This window comes from Vombatus ursinus, unplaced genomic scaffold (genome assembly GCF_900497805.2).
Source record: "Vombatus ursinus unplaced genomic scaffold, bare-nosed wombat genome assembly UNPS02014791.1, whole genome shotgun sequence".
NCBI classification, from domain to species: domain Eukaryota; kingdom Metazoa; phylum Chordata; class Mammalia; order Diprotodontia; family Vombatidae; genus Vombatus; species Vombatus ursinus.
Genome location: NW_020954569.1, coordinates 10,699,698 through 10,716,175, shown reverse-complemented (window position 1 = coordinate 10,716,175; position 16,478 = coordinate 10,699,698).

The following is a 16,478-nucleotide window of genomic DNA, read 5'->3' as shown; positions in this document are numbered from 1 at the left end:
GTATGCTTAGATCTACATTCAGACTCCATAGCTTTTTTCTCTGTATGTGTATATCATTTTCCATCATGAGTCTTTTGATATTGCCTTAGATCATTCCATTGCTCAGGAGAACTAAATCTGACAGAATCATTCATTGCAAAATTTTGCTATTACTTTGTACAATGTATACACCCAAAAAAACTTTGGGAGGAAAAGATATAGATAGATAGGTAGGTAGGTAGATAGATATAGATATAGCTATCTCTCTCTCTGACACACACATGTGTGTGTCTATCAAAAAAGAAAGAGCACATCAATGAATTAGAAATATAACTATGAATAGAAAAAGAAAAAATTAAAAATCCCCAATAAAACATGAAAATGAGAATCCTGAAAATCAAAGGAGAGATTAATAAAATTGAGAGTAAAATAGCCATTAAACTAAAAAGTAAACTAGCAGCTGGTTTAAAAAAATGAAAAATATAAACCATTGTTTGATTTGATTTAAAAAGTAATAAAACTAAATTACTGCTATCAAAAATAAGAAAAGGATAAAGCACCATCAATGAAGATTAAATTAAAGCCATTATGTGGAGTTGTTTTGCCCAAATATTTGTCAGAAAAACTGACAATCTAACTGTAATAGATGAATATTTACAAATATTTATAAATATGTGTTTATTATATATTTGTATATTATAGAAAATATGAGTATTTACATATATATATGACTGTATATATACATATGTGTATACATATATATGTATATATACTGCCAAGATTCAGAGGAGATGAATTTAAAAAGTCTTGAATGAGCTCCTTAATAAAAAATCCCATGAACAGATGGATTTAAAATTAATTTCACCAACTTCTAAGAATAATTAATCCTAATATTATTTAAACTATTTGAAAAAAGTAGATAATGATTCCTACCAATTTCATTTTATAACACAAATATGGTTTGATACCTATATTAGGAAAAAACAAAAAATGAGAAAGAAAATAATAGATAAATTTTCTTAGTTCATACAGATGCTAAAATTATAAATAAAATATCAGCAAGGATACTATAGCAATATATCACAAAGATCATATCTCATGACCAAGTAGAATTTGTACCAAGAATACAGTACTGGTTCAATATTAGAAAAACTATCAGCATCAATGAATATATCAATAACAATAACAACAAAATCATATGTTAATAGTAAGAAGTGACATAAAAGCCTTTGAAAAAACATAGCACCTTTTTCTATTAAAAACTGTAGAAAGCACAGAAATAAATTGAACCTTTCTTGTAATGACAAATAGTGCCTATTTATAATAAAATTCAGGCATTATCTGTAACATGGATAAACTTGTAGACTTCCAATAAGATCAAGGTTGAAGTAAGGATGTCCATCATCACCAATATTATCTAATGCTGTACTAGAAATGCTAGCTATGGCAATAAGACAGAAAAAAAAAGAAACTGAAGGAATAAAAACAGACAATGAAAAGACAAAACTGTTTTCAAATACTAGGATGGTATACTTATAGAACTCTAGAAAATCAACTAAAAATCTAGTAGAAACAATTAGTAACTTTATCAAAGTAATAGGATATAAAATAAACACATATAAAACATCAGCATTTCTATGTGCTGCCAACAAGACACAGGAAGAAGAGATATAAAGAGAAATCTCATTTAAAATAACTGAAGTCAATACAAAATATTGAAAATCTACCTGTCAAGTCAAACTATACAATTATATGAATATAATTACAAAATAGTTTTCATACAAATGAAGACATATCTAAACAAAGGGAGAAATATGCCCATGAGTAGGCCAAGCTAATATAATAAAATGACAATTCTACCTAAGTTATTTTATTCATTCAGTTTCATACCAAACTACCAAAACATTTTTAATAGAGCTAGAAAAATAAAAAAACAAAATTCATCAGGAAGAACAAAAGGTCTAGTATATCAGAGATATTAATGAAAAAAATTGTGAAGGAAGGTGACCTAGAATTTTCAGCTTTCAAACTAAATTACAAAGTACCAATTATCAAAATAATATGATACTGGCTAAGACATAGAGTTGTAAATCAGTAGAATAGATTAGGTACACAATACATGTAGTAAATGACCACAGTAATCTAGTCTTTGATAAACCCAAAGTCTCAAGCTTTTGGGATATGAACTCACTATTTAACCAAAAAAAAAAAAAAAAAACCCTGAGAAACTAACAATTTGAAAGAAACTTGACATAGGCTAACACCACTCACCATAGTCCAAGATAAGATCAAAATAGAAAAAAAATAATTTTGATATAAAGCACGATATCATAAGTAAATTAAAGGATCTTGGAAAAATCTACCTGTCAGATCTATGGATAAGTGAAGAGTTTAAGACCAAATAAGAGAGGGAAAGGGTCATGGTAAGGGAAATAGATGATTTTGGTTAAATGTTATTAAAAAGCTTTTGCATAAACTAAACTGATGTAGCCAAAATTAAAGGGAAAACAGGACATTCTGTGCAAAAAAAAATTACACCAAATTTCCTTGATTAGGCATAATTTCTCAAACATATAGGAAACTGAGCCAGTTTTATTAAAAAAAAAATAAGAGCCATTCCCCAGTTGATAAATAGTCAAAAGATATGAGCATACAGTTTTCAGAAGAAGAAATTAAAGCTATAAATTGTGTCATAAAAATGTTTTAAAATCACTAGGGTTTGGAGAAATGCAAGTTGAAACAATTCTGAGATATCATCTCACACCTATCAGATTGAATAACAAGAAAGAAAATGAAACTAACAAATGCTGAAGGGGAAGTCAAAAAAACTGGGACATTATTGCACTGTTAGTAAAGTTGTAAACTAGTCCAAAATTTCTGGAGAACAATTTGGAATTAAGTTCAAATAGTTTTCACATGGTACATACTCTTTGACCTTGTAGTACCACTGCTAATCTGTTTTCCAAAGAATTCAAAGAAAAGTTAAAATGATCTATTTGTACCAAAATATTTAGAGGAGTTCTTTTTGTGGCAGCAAATTTTTGGGAATTTAGGGGATGTCCATCATTTGGGAAATGGCTGAACAAGTTGTAGCATATGATTGTGATAGAGCATTATTGTGCTATGAGAAATAATGAGGAGGATGATTTCAGAAAAACTTCGGAATATGAATTCATGCACAGCAACATGAGCAGATCCAGAAGAACATTATACACACTCGCAGCAATAGTAAGGATGATCAACTTTAAAGACAGTTATTTTGATCAAGACAGTAATCCAAGACAATTCCAAAGTAGCCATAGTGGAAAATACTATCCACATCCAGAAAGAGAATTGATGAACTCTGAATGCAGATTGTAGCATACTTTTTATTTGATTTTTTCTTCTTCTTTTCTTTTTCTTTTTTAAATCTGTTTTCTTTTGTAACATGGCTAATAACAAAGTGTGTTTTGCATGGCTTCACATGTATACTTGATATCAAATTGTTTGCTTTCTCATAGCGTGGCCAGTAAGTTAGAGAGGAAAGGAATTTGAAACTCAAAATTAAACATATATATATATATATAAATATTTAAAATTTTACATATAATTGGGAAATATTTAGTGAAATAAATATTTACATATATATTTAAATTAACCACTGAGCATTTCCAATGTCAGAATTTTATGCTATCAGCTACTATCTAGGTTGTCTCAGAATCTTTTGAAATACTCTTTCTCACAAAATGTATGATATATGTCACATGGTACTATTCTCTAGTCTATTACAGACTTAAAAAGTGACCACTTTCCCCATACAGCACAATACTTTCCACCTCAGAAACCAACTTTTCTTTATTAGTGATTTTCAGATCATTTATGTATTTTTTCCTCATTGATTCCTTTACATTTTGAAGAATAAAACTTTTATTATGGTAAATTAAGACTATATTAGCTGTTCTTTTCTTCACAGAGAGTTCTAGAAGATATTTAAATAGTTGATGCTCTCCATAATTGACTTATCATTTCTCTCTTCACACTTATGATTTGTTTATCCAATGCCTCATGTATTTCTTCTTTGTGTCCAGGTGGACATTGTTACTTCACTTTGCATTGATCTTCATCTGAATTCTCTATACCATAGTTCACTTTCTTCCTGGTTCCCTTGTATGAAGAGAACTTATTTTTGTTCATAGGTATTTTACTCCTATCGTCTTTACCCAACTATCTTATCTCTATTGAAAATAGGGTATATGCAACTAGAGCCCCCAATTACAGTGTGCAATTTTTTCAAATTATGTGTAATTTGGATGAGTACTGTTTTTGTAGTTTCTTTGAACAAGAATTAAGGTCATTTAAATTATGTTTGTTTTTTCATCTATCAGTCATATTTATGAGCCAAAATGTGCTTCCTTTTATTATGACCTATGTAACTTATTTTGTTTGTTGCCTATACTCTGAGATATGTATTACTCAGATTCTTATAATTTAGCCAATGCTCATATTCTTAAGATCTGGCCCACTTGCATTAGTGATACAAATGCTTAGATTCCTTAAGTATCTGCCCAATAGGATGGATATTCTAATAAACCTTGTCTTTGACTGAAAGAAGGCTTGGGTCAAATTCATTCAGGCAGTACTTACATCTCTTGCTCTCAATATTTTGGGGTCCCAGCACCCCTAAACCTCTAGACTTCAACATATGGTTCCCTGACCTGGAAGAACTGCCTAATCTCAAACTCTTCTGCAGCCAAGACTGGAAGGTACATAAGTCTCCCCTCTTGGCTCCCCCCCTTTCTTTCCCTGCAGTTGGGGTCACTCTCCAAGCATCAAGCCTTGGAGGTGCTTTTCGAGCAGATAGTTATGAGGCTGTCTCACACTCAGCCTGATGCTCTCAGGCTCTCAGTCTACTAGTTAGGTTTCAGGGCATGAACCTGGCTACACCTTCCGCTGTATGGAGGACAAGGATTGATGCCCTATCTGGAAGCATATGCCCAATTCTGTCAACTCTCTTGGCACTAGGGAATTGGAAAAACTGCAGGTGCTTTTGGGTTCCTTGAGGTTTACTTACTCCCTTCCCTTTAGACCCCTGAATCTTCCTTCATGGAGGTTACAGGGAAAAGTTAGAACAGCTAAAAACATCTTCGCAGGTTCTGGAAGTTTTGTGATTGATCAAGGACTTTTGAAAAACCTCTTTACAACCCTGGTCACTCCCTTCTCCGACTCCCTTCCATTGAGTCAAGAGGGTATCTGTTAATCCTTCTCAGGAGAAGAGAGTTTCACCCTCTCCCCTCCTATTTCTGAATTCACCCTCTATAGCATAGGTCCCACTGGCTATGACCTTGGGCCCTGGGACAGCCTTTGCCTGGAAGCATCACCCAGGTTCAGCACATAATGCTCAAGGTAAAGAAGCTAGCCTCCCAACTTGGGTAAGCATGCTCTTTTATTATTGGCTAGGCAATGGGGTTAAGTGACTTGCCCAGGATCACACAGCTAGTAAGTGTTATGTGTCTGAGGCTGGATTTGAACTCAGGTCCTTATGACTCCACGGCTGGTGCTCCATTCAATGCACCACCTAACTGCCCCTAAGTGTGATCTCTTAAACTTGTAGTTTTAACTGTTAATGATGAGATGTTGATTCTCCGTGTAAAGTAATTTGGAAATGCATTTAACAAAACTGAAGTCACCTGTTTGGTAATGGGTTTGTTTCAAGTTTCAATTTGGTGAACTTTTTGTATCAGTTAGGTCAAGCAACTTTTCATAATTTGGTTAATGCTAAAATATTTTGACTATTGTTTGTTATTGTTTTAATGTATAAACTTGCCAAAAAACTTGTTTGGGTTTTGTCTTGCTTAGAATTTGCAAGTGAATAGAAAAAATCTCTAAAGATTGGCTTTTTACACCAGGACAAATTTAAATTTGAGATGTAAATCCTGGAAAAGTTTTCTCTAAACTGTGAATAGTGAAATTTGCTGTTTGAGGTAAAGTCTCATGGGACCATAAATGATTTTATTTTGAGTTGTCTGATGGATCATAATTCATCTGTAATAAATAGTCAATAATCCACCATTGAAAGAAATGCCACACACTCCTCAGAAAGAATGTGATGCAGGTGGGAAGTCTGCAACAGGAAAACACTTAGAGGACAATTTTAGCCTCAGTCTAAGATGGGATCCTCCTGGCTCAATTTCTCCACTATGTTCCTTTGAAAAGGAATGTTATCCACCTGGCTCTTCCTGAGTCTGGAGGTGGATTTGATACTGTATGGTTGGACAACTGAATTATCTGAATTCAGAGTTAAGGATGTTTTATCCTGAAACATTTGGGAGCTAAATCTAGTCCTTGCTTTATCTTTTTATAGCAAATTTCTATAGTCAGAGCAAATAGACAGCAAAAGATCAATGCAAGTGTGTGAGATCTTGCTGTTTTGACCTGAATGTGTAGTCATTCAATACCCCCAAACTACTGAAATTAAAATCAGAAACATTTTCAGTTGGATTTGGGGAAGAAAATTTGAGTAATAATTGAAGTGAAAGTTAACCTCTGGCTAATTCATTTATATAATTATGAACCCTGAGTTCTAGACACACATTTCCAACTACTTATAAGACATTTCAAGCTGAATATTCTACTAGAATATCAGTCCCAATATTTCAAAACCAAAATGTATTCCATTTCCCCAAAAATTCATTTCTACATTTGATTTCCTTGTTTCTTCCAGCAACACCAGTCATTTTCCCTTGTTTAAAACCTGGGTGTTATCTTTGACTCTTGTCTCCATCAGTTTAGTTTTCTTTAACCACAATATATTTCTGGCCCCTCTTTTCTGTTACCACTGCCAGTACATTTGTACAGGCCCTTATTGACAATTTGCAGAACTTTTGCTGTAATCACATACTATCATAGATATAGAACTCCACAGGTAATTATTGATTACTCACTTTAGCATTCTGTATTTTTTTTTCAGATTAGAAAAAAGAAGGGAAATCAAGTAACACAAGGAATTAGAATTTTGAAAAGATTCCTTGATCCCAAATACACTGTTATTGTACTTCCTAACACAAACCTCCTGCTAGATCTACCCATGCCCATTCTCCTTCCCCTTAATTACTGCTTCACACTTTCAACAGACTAAGCTTTTCTTCATACACCTTTCCATATTGCTTCTACCTATTGAACACTTCAGTGGTTCTGTATTGTCTAACAAATATAATTCAAATTCTTTAGCCAGGCATTCCAGATCCTGCATAATCTGCCCCACCCCTACTATTTCAGCTATATTTTATAATACTATTTTCCTATAGTTATTATGAACTGGACTTTTTGCTAACTTTGTACATGCCCCACAAACACCCTTTTTTTAAATCATGCTATTCTTGAGGACTGAAATGCCCTGCTTAACCATATTTATGTTTTGAATCCCTCTCCATCTTTTAAAGATCAATAGAGATATCGTTTTCTCTTTCTGACTTTCCTTTATTTTCTCAGTCAATGCCCATTTTTCCCGTAGACCTCACACAACACTTTCAGTGTTCCTCTAATTTATGGGAATCTTGTCTGTGATCACAACTCTAGCGAGTCTCAAACTCAGAATTTGAACACAGCCTCTCTTGATTCCTGCTGTTAATGATTGCCTAATGTCCATCAAACTATATATTCTTCTTTTTTTGTATAATCATCATCACCATCATTTCTTCACAGTTTTAAAAGACATTTCACATTTGTTATTTCATGTGAACCTCACATCACTTTCATAAAGCCTAAGGATAAGTACTGTTGTCACAACTTTTACAGGTGAGAAAAAAAAGGTCCAGAGAAGTTAATTTGCTAGGGTCAAAGTAGTACATTTAATTGATAAAGTCAGTCAGAATTCAGATCCTATGAACTCTAGTGGGATACTCCTACTGAGAAGGTATAACTTTCCATATTGATTCCTATACTTCCTCCAACAGAAGGACTACCTTGTTGTTTTTAACCTTTAAAACACTCAATGGAAGTAAGATTTTTGAAGAAATTCATTTTGAAATGAATCAGTCAAAATACTACTCCTACTACTAATATTTTACATAGTATTTTCTATGTTTCAGTCACTGTACTAAGTGCTTTACAATTATAATTTCATTTGATCCTCATAACAACCCTCATGAGGTAGGTAACATTATCACCATTTTAGAGTTGAAGAAATTGAAGCAGAGGTTAAATGACTGGCCCAGGGTCACAGAGCTAGTGTCTGAGATAGGATTTAAACTCAAGTTTTCTTATCTCCTTATCCAACCCTCTGTCTATTGTACCCACCAGGTACTATTATATCCTAGTCCTAACCCCTCAAGGGAATGCTTGAATATACCCTGGTTTTTTTTTTTTTGACCCAAAGAAACTCCAGTCTCTAGGTCTCATTGATAAATAACCTAAGCAGTGCCAATAGTTTCATTTCCAGAAAGTAAGGTATTGATTATTTATTTTCTTAGCATCCAGGAAAGCAAAAAGAGATGAGTGAGTTTTCTATACATATGCAGATTCTAGAAATTATTACTATATTGTTAAAAGAAGAAATGTAGAGCTCAATCTACAAACTGAAATGGTTATCACTAGTATGGTTATTATCATGACCATCATTATTTGCCTTTTATTAAGGAGGTAAATTTTTAATGACTAAAAAAACCACATTTTTACTCAAAGGAACTGTATGCTATATAATGCCACCATACTCAAATTTTTATGGATGGTTCTGATAAAAAAAAAAAAGAATACAATGTGAGTATGTATTGCCAAACTTCCTTGCCCTTCAATAGTTGCAACTTCTTTTCAGCTTTCAAACTTCCTTTCTGTTAAAAAAGTACTATCCACAGTACTCAATTCATTGACATCATCACTACTTCTAGGGTAATAGTTCATCCTAACAAAACGCAGGTGTCTAGGGATTCACTTAGTTTACTAAGTAGTGCCCTCAATTTTGGAAATAATTGAATGTGTCTCCCTAATTAACTATTCTACTACCAGGGAATAATGTAGGCAGAAGGAAGTACCTTTGTTATTATGTAAATATATAATGTTATTTTCTACCAGCTTGTGTTTATACTTTGAATGCACCTAATACTAAAAAAAAGTGTTCTATTCATTCATGTAAATGTTGTTTCTGTAATTATGTTTTTAACTATGTCCTTACAAATTTTAATAATGAAAACAGATTATTCTCTAAAATTACATCTCATTTTTGTTGCATTCTTTAAATAAACAACATGATGATAATGGAACTTTAATTAGGGTGTCTTAATCATTTAACATAATGCATATTAGTTTTAATAATAAAACATGATGATTTCAGTTCATGTAGTTTTTACAATTAAGTTGTTTTTAGATATAATATGCAAATGAAGAAAATATTCCATTGAAGGATGTCATTTTCAATATCATTCTTTTATCTTCAAGGTGATTTGGAGTGCTAAATCAATTATTTTAAGAATTTATTTTTAGAATGAGTGCTTTCTTATGACATTAAATCCCCTAATTTGCCAATGTGTTAACTAATGATGGTGATGATGATAATGATGCACAGGAAAAATAGAAACTTCAGAAAATGAAAAATTATGTTCTACTTCATATTTATTAGCTATGGAAATTATGTATTGGATGAAATATAAAACTGATATAATTTTCTACCCATAACTCATTATTACATTACAGTACTGAATCTAACTACTGATTTTTACCTGGTAAATGTTAAAGTACTTGAAAGTGGGAGAATTGCAAGAAAGATTTTATTACAAGGTCAAAGACTAGAGAATGCACTTATAAGTTGGATGAGACACATGGACTCTATATTCTGTTTTAGCTTTGAGCCTGCAACAACAACAACAACAACAACAAAATCACTGGCTAAATTTTTCTTGCTTCTACCCTGACATTTACTGATATACCTTCATTATTTGCCAATTATTTCTACTCAATGGGACTAACTAAAAATTAAAACAGAAAGCAAAGCAAAACAGAGCAGAGCAAAGCAAACAATTATATATATATATATGTGTGTGTGTGTGTGTGTGTGTATGAGTGTTTGTATATATATACATATATATGTATATATATATAGTTATATATATATATATATTCTGCTTGAAGATGGATCTGCATTCATCCACACTTATTAATTGTAGTATAAATAAAAATGACAAATGTTATCCTATTGCACAAGTAAATAGCTGGTTTTAATGATTAGAAAATGTGATCTTCCATGGAAGTTCTCTTTCATTACATAATATAGAGTATAACCTATGTTGATGAATTTTTGTGCAACATAAGTATGGTATGATCCCACCAACATAGGAGGAATAGTAAAAAGGTATAAAGTCAAATGTGGGACCTGAATGTTCCTTCTCTCTCTAAAGTCTGACTCATACTCAATCTGAACTTGCAGTGGTTTATCTGGAGAATTATTTTAAGTGAGGTTGCCAGCCATTACCATTGCCCTTTGACTCCAACTCACAACTCTCAGAGTACATACATAAAGCTTTCAGTGATCCAATAGTATTCACTGACACAAAATTCAATCTTATTAATATCAATATTATTCTGGGAATGTTCTATAGCTCTCATCATGGGGCATTTTTTTTTCAAATAAAATTTTGTTTAAACAGATCAAATGATAATATGACTGTTGGACATAAGTAAATTGCAAGATGCTACTAATGATCATTTGTTTGGCAGAATTCCTTAAAAGATATAACTGAGAAAGTGAATGATGAGAAAGAAATGATAGTCACGGAAAGAATGAGATTCAACAAACTGATAACAAAATTAAACTAGTAAGTGCCTCTAAGAAAATAAAAGTTCCAAAAGAAAGTCTACAATACATTGCCTAGATCATTTATATATGTAGAAAGGGGTCCTAGGGTAGAATTTAGTGATTCTACTAAATTTTAATTACTAAAATACTAAGGGTAGAGAGTGTTCTAAAAGTCATAGTCTATTTTTAATGTTATTAAAGCTTAAAACTTTGTGAAACCATTTGAGATATTTTATTTTCTCTGATAAATTACTTGTAAGTCTAGTGGTCTTCAAATAAAGAAAGAAATGGGAGAATGAGGAGGGCCATAAGGCAAGTAGGAAAAGAGGGATAGAATAAAGAAAGAAAAGAAGGAAGGAAGGAAGGAAGGAAGGAAGGAAGGAAGGAAGGAAGGAGGGAAGTAAGGAAGGAAGGAGAGAAGGAAGGAGAGAAGGAAGGAGAGAAGGAAGGAAGGAGGGAGAGAAGGAAGGAGCGAAGGAAAGAAGGAAGGAAGGAGGGAGGGAGGGAAGGAAGGAAGGAAAAAGGGAGAGAGGGAGGGAGAGAAGAAAGCCTTTAAGATTAGAGACATTAAAAACTATTAAGGTTACATCACTCAACAGAAATAGTAAAAATAGATTCGATATCTGGTTACACACATATCCTTACTAAAAATCTGCTTCTGTGAAAAGAACCTGGCATTATTTGCAGTGCAAATAACATTTGCATTGTGTTCTTGAGAACAAGGTAAGACATTAATGAGTTCATGATTTTCTGAGCATGAAAATGCTACATTTCTAAGGAAATTGCATAGAAGTAATCATCAGACCAATATAGCACTGTTTTGATTTAACTGTAGTGCCTAAAATAATTTGAACTCTAATTTTTAAAGGCAATAGTGTGTTAATATTAGTACAATTCTTATTTTATAGATTTTATGAGAATTGGACAAATTGTCTTTGTTTTTGATATGTTGAAATTACTTTCTTAGAATGAAATAAAAAAGATTAGAACTGGTCTGTAGTTTATCAAAAATTCTCTTCCAACCTTTCCATGATGCCTACCTAAATCATTGGTTAGAAATAGTAGTCCTTGATTTCTAGATAACTTTCATGAAAATCTGTCATAGCTTGATGAAATATTTTAGATTATGTGAAAATCAGCGACATGCTTCTCTTTAGCAGATCAGAGCCCTTAATCTGCAATGAGTGTAATGCATGTGAAGAAGCTTGTTATGGAATCACACCATGGCTAACTCGATGGTTTTCAATTTCTCATGAGCTGAAAAAAAAATAGTTGAGTTTTAACAATCACTTTTCAAGAATGTTTATTATATCTATCCTTCTCTAGCAGAAGAGATTCAATTCAACCAGTCTTTGAGTACATAACATTGTTTTTAGGGTAGTAGCATGATAGAATGGAAAGAACACTGGTTCTAGAATTAGAAGACCTAGGTTCTAATGTTTTGTTGTTGATTAGCCCTTTACCCTGTCTTTAAGTCATTTAATCTTAGCTGGACCTCAGTATTCTTAACTCTAAAAGTGAGGGGAGTAGGACTAAAAGCCAAGTTCTCTTTCAACAAAATGTCTATAATCCTAAAATCTCATTTATGAAAGGAGGGGATATTAAATAAAATGGGGAGATATTGTGCCTGTCTTTGACATAATTTGTCTGAAGAAAAGAAATTTATATTCATGAAATGGTAAATTGTACAACTAGGAAGCATAGGCATTGGTACTAAAACATGTACCTGACCAAGCTGTAAGCACTCCACCATGTTTCTTCAGCTGCCTTCATGGCCATTGGAACAAATTTGTTCTTTGAACCAAGGGTCCTTTGGTAGTATGAGATTTTTTTTTTACAACCATGTCTACCAAAAACTGCAACCTAGATGCTTCCATCAAGCCCAGAAAATTTCATTTCAAAAGATCCCTTCAGCCTAGAAATAAAACTTGGAAAGTACCCTCAGCCTCTGTGATCCCACCCTCTTATTGAATGGTTCCTGCCAGAATTTACATTTAAAAAGGACACCTACACAAACCATCTCTTTATTTCTCACCAGGCTGCCATCTGGACTCTTTCATCATGCTTTGCTCCCATGGTGGGTAATTCTTCCCTACACCTTTAGGCTTCATTTTATGCATTCTCTTCCATCATTAGAATATAAGCTTCTTAAGGACAGGTACATTGTTTATTTTGCTTTATTCACATACCCAGCATTTAGTACAGTGCCTGACATATAATAAATGCTTGTTAACTGGTTGGCTACTTCATTTTTGTTTCAATCACTAAACTGGAGTAAAATAGTGCCTCTTTAGAAAGAGACTAGGAGCTCAAAAAATAATTACAAAATGGTGTCACAAGTCCAGACTCTGGCCTTCCCTTGAGAAACATTTTTTTTTTATTTTCTTTGCTTCCTTAATACTCTTCTGTGACCTCTTGCTCAAATTGTAATTCAATATATTATCACTCTTTCTTATGACTCATCTTCACTTGTTCTCTTCTTTTATCAGCCCCAGCTGACTGTCCACATAGAAATAAAGCTTTATTCTCTTTATCCCAGGAATAATTACCCACATTAAGTTCAATGGTCCACTCAGAGCCTGAGAGAAAATAATTACTCTAATAAAAACATGGCCAATGACCCTGAAAAAAAAGGCAGTCAACCAAAATATTCCAGAGAGGGATTTCAGATGTACTTCCATAGAACCATAAAAGAAGTCTCTTCTTTTATGTTCTTTCCTGAAAGGAGCACATTAGTGCTCCTACAACATTTGTGTGGCATTTACTTCCTTAACATGGAATTTCATCATAAATGTTTATAATTCCACCCTAACATACTTCTTCATCAGGGAATTTGTAGGCCCAATAATCTTAAAGAGTTCCTTATTGAATACCATTTAGAGAAATATCAATTAATCAGTGAAAAGGCTTTATTCAGTATCTACCTTGTGGCAGAAAGTATGGAAGATGCTAGATATACAGATACTAAAATGAATCCATCACTGTTCCTAACAAGTCACAATCGGGAGAAAAAAATATGTACATAGAATTAGATACAAAATATGGATGAAGGAAATATATGTATGTATATATATATATATATATACACACACACACATATACATACATACACATACATGAGTGTGTTATATATACATATGTATATGTGTCTATACACACATATGTGTGTATATCTATATATGTGTATGATATATGTGTGTTTGTGTTTATATATATGCATATACATATACATATATACATACATATACATATACATTTTTTGGGGGGGAGAACAACTTCAGGAATCAGCAGAGTGCTTATGTGTTAGATGGCATTTTAGCTGATCTTTCGGGAAAACTATGAATTCTAGGAATTTTAGATGACACAGAAATGACCTCCAGGTTTGGGGGATGGACTATGTAAAGGCACAAAGATCAGAAATGAAATACCATGTTTGAGGAGCCACAAGGAGGCAAGTTTCTATGGACCATAGGGTGCATGAAAAAAAAAATAAACTAAAGTAGGTCTGGGAATATAGGTTGGAGCCAAGTTGAGAAAATTTTTAAATATGAAAGAGTTTATATATTATCCTAGAAGCAATGGGCAGACACTGGAACTTCTTAAGGAACAGCTGTCATTGTCGATCAGACCTGTGTTATGTTTTCTACAGCTATTTTTTTGTCCTTCCTTTCCTAAGCTATTGACTCTCTCTTGAATATCTCTCATTTCGTTTCCCAATTTTTCTTCTACCTCTCTTATTTGACTTTTAAAATCCTTCTGAGCTCTTTCAAGAAGGCTTTTTGGGCTTGAGACCAGTTCATATTCCCCTTTGAGGTTTTGGATGTGGGTCTATTGACAATGTTGTTCTCTTCTGAATTTGTGCCTTCATCTTCCTTTTCCCCGTAATAATTATCTATGGTTATTGTATGTTTCTGCTCTCTATTCATGGTGTTTGCCTATTTCCTGATGAAAAAAAAAAAGTTGAGTTCTCCTGCTGGAGTGAAGGGTGCACTTACCCAAGATTCTTTTTGTACTCACCTGGGCCTTGCACTTGAATTTTTGGTTCCTGTTCAGTCGGGCCTTGCACAGGGATGTTTTGTGGTTGGTGAATGTCTGTCAGTGTAGAACTTTGCCTCCTGGACTTGTGCTTCCCAGAGTTGTGCTGAGGCCCTGGGTGATAGGGCCCTGGATGATTTGGCTTCTGGAGAATGCCATTTCCCATGGTGGTTTTCTAAGCTGGTGTCTACCAGTTCCCCTGCCTGTATTGAGGCTCTCAGAGGGGTCCCAGTACTGGCACTTGCCTGCTCCACCAACCTGGGTCTCAGAATCACCCCTGGTATGGTGAGGTGGGGCTTGCCACTAGTTTGCTGGGACACTTCTTGTCCTGTATTGCTCCCCCTCCCTCAGAGTGAGAGGGGCTTTTGCCTTTAATCCCCCAACCTTCCTGGGTTGAAAGATTGCTGTACCCTGTCTTTTGGCTGGCTCAGAATTTTTCCTGGGTTGATATTTTCTGGACTTTTGGAGGTCAATAAGGAAGGGTGAGAGCAACTTACTTCTTACTCCACCATCTCGGCTCCCAGAAGTGGAACTTACCACTGCTTTTTAAAAAGTCTTTCCTGATCTTCAATACCTGTGTTTTGGAATATCATTTTCGCATACCTAGACAGTGAACAGAATTGAAATAGGTAATGAGTGACATTACATTTCACTTAGTAAAGGATGGTCTATCTGGCTTTCATAACTTTCAATGATCCATCCCTACTTTACCCATTCAAATTTTTCTTCTATTAAATCTTAATTTGGGAGACAGTATTGGAATGTGCTAAGTGTGCTGCATTTGTAGTCAAAGAATTTCCATTCATATGCTACCTCTACCACTTAGTCCATCCTACAAATTTGGACAAGTTAGCTAGCATATCTAAGTCTTAATTTCTTCATTTTGAAAATTCAGCAATTAAAAAAGATGGCCTTGAAGTTCTCTTCCAACTCTAAATCTTTGAAGCATGACCTTTCTAGTCCCATCAAACTAGTAATGTCACCATAATGTGGAAATGCAATGATAATTTCTGATTAGCATTTTAAAAATTAATTTCCATGCATAAGTATTCATTTTCTTTTTAAAATATATTTTCTTTATTTTGATAAATATTTCTCAATTACATCTAAAAGTTTTTAGATGACTTTTAACAAAAATTCAGTCTCTATTTTTCCCTCCTTCCATTCATCCCTCCTCCCTAAGAAGAGAAGAAATTTGATATTAATTATACATGTGAAATCATGCAAAATATATTCCCATATTAGACATGTTACAAAAGAAAACAGCCAAAAAAACCCAAGAAAAATAAAGTTTAAAAAAGTATGCTTCAATCTACATTCACAGTTCATCAGTTCTCTCTCTGGATGTGGATAGAATTTTTCATCATGGGTCATTTGGAACTTCTCTTGGATCATTGTCTTGATCAGAGTGGCTAAATCTTTGATAGTTGATTATCCTTATAATATTGCTCTTTTTTTTTTTTTTTGGCTAGGCAATGGGGTTAAGTGACTTGCCCAGGGTCACGTAGCTAGTATGTGTTATGTGTCTGAGGCTAGATTTGAACTCAGGTCCTCCTAAATACTGGTCCGGTGCTCTATCCACTGCGCCACCTAGCTGCCCCTATAATATTGCTCTTACTGAATTGATGGGTATCCTCTAAATTTCCAATATTTTGCCACCACAAAAAGATCTCCTATAAATATGTTTTGTGCTAATAGGTCC